Genomic DNA, 1786 nt, shown 5'->3' on the forward strand with positions numbered 1-1786 from the left:
CACCATTCTCCCGCTTGACGTCTTCCTCATCTTCTGCGAAGACAATTGAAGTTTTGCAAAACTCCATCTTTTCAGTAGGAAGCCCTGAACAGCGTTGGTAAACATATTTGCATGAATTTTTGTACCAAGGACCTTTCTCAAAGACAATACTTCTTCACTTTATCTTTTATCAACTCTAATAAAGTGATATATCTATGTTTTGTTGATAACTAAGAAACATTGGGTTCTTGACGATGTGAACTATGTTATCACGTAACATAACACTATGCCCAACTTTGATAAGAATGTCTTTAGCCAAATGAGCTTGTAGCTTGCTTCTGTAGTCTAGGCATACAACTTATAGTTGATCAACCAAACAAACTGCCTAAAGAGCACGAGACTTTAGCCATCTCATCTCATTATTGTCTTCATCCGATTGAAGTGATTGTTTCTTAGATAACTTTGGGTGACCGTCAAGAGGTGCAATTTTGACTTTGGCATCTGTTAGATTAAACTTCTCTAGTCCCTAAGTCTTTCATCTCAAAGTCGTGAGATAATTGTCTTTTTAACATTTTCATTTCCTATAAATCTAATCCTGCTATCACCATGTCATCAACATACACCACTAGTACTCTATAAGACGAGGCAAACTTCTTGAGATAGCAGCAATGATCCATCTCACATACTTGGTTATCAGTACGTAAAGTACATTTCTTTCGTGTCATCAAGTACCATAACAACTCATTGTATGGTATATAACCTCTTATCTTACTACAAACGTTAACCAAAGGTTTCACATCTTATTAACTCTCGGAGCCTATTCAAGCCTCCCACTAGCTTCATTCAACATAAACTTCTATATCTAAGAACTAATCGTATAAAATAACATAAGATTGTTGCTTGTGAGATTGCAGAAATAACCTTTTGTATATGTTTTACATAAGATGCATTATTAGTCTAGATTCTAGTTCATAAAAAGTCTCACGTTCGATGTAGGATTTGCAACACTAGACTATTAATTGAGGCGATCCGGAAACTCCTTCCTCTACATAAATTATATTGTATCTCGTTAACCATTTTCGTTGTTCATACATATTAAACATGTAAGTAGTAGAATTTAATGTGATTACAATAAACCATCTCAAATGATTTTATTCATGAGTTGTGTGATGTTGAAGTAAATAATGCAAGGCGTGTAAACGAACTGAATGAACACGAACAACAGCATGTTCATGTTCCTTTATTTCACTTTAACCGAACACAAATATGGACATGAACAATTAAAACGTATGGATTTTCTTGTTCATGTCCATTCGTTAAGAAAATGAACATGTCCGTGTTCACTTATGTTCGTTCGCTAACATTCTATAATCCGGAGGCTATGGGGTGTGATTCACTAGTGAACACGCATTACCATCTTCCACCTCAGCGCCACATCAGCATAGCCTTCCACCACCTCTCTCCTCCATTATCCAAGGGTGTGTTCACCATCCCCTCCACTATCCATCCCCTTCCCCTCCTCTCTCCGGGGGAGAGGGTGGTGAGCCAGGATGGCTACGAGCACCACATCACCCTTCATGACCACCTCCACATAGGGGTGGCAAAATGGGTGGGTTGGGTAGGTTTGGGTAATGGGTTAGGATGGGTATCGGTTAGGATGGATTTGGGTTAGGATGGGTTTATTAAAAAATGAGTTAGAATCGTTTTAGGTCGACATGGGTATTTGTCAAGATGGGTTTTTGTCAAGATGGATTTGGGCATGATAGGTTAAAATTGGGGGTGGCAAAATTGGTAGGTTAGGTAGGTT

The sequence above is a fragment of the Helianthus annuus genome, chromosome 1 (genome assembly GCF_002127325.2).
Source record: "Helianthus annuus cultivar XRQ/B chromosome 1, HanXRQr2.0-SUNRISE, whole genome shotgun sequence".
NCBI classification, from domain to species: Eukaryota; Viridiplantae; Streptophyta; class Magnoliopsida; order Asterales; family Asteraceae; genus Helianthus; species Helianthus annuus.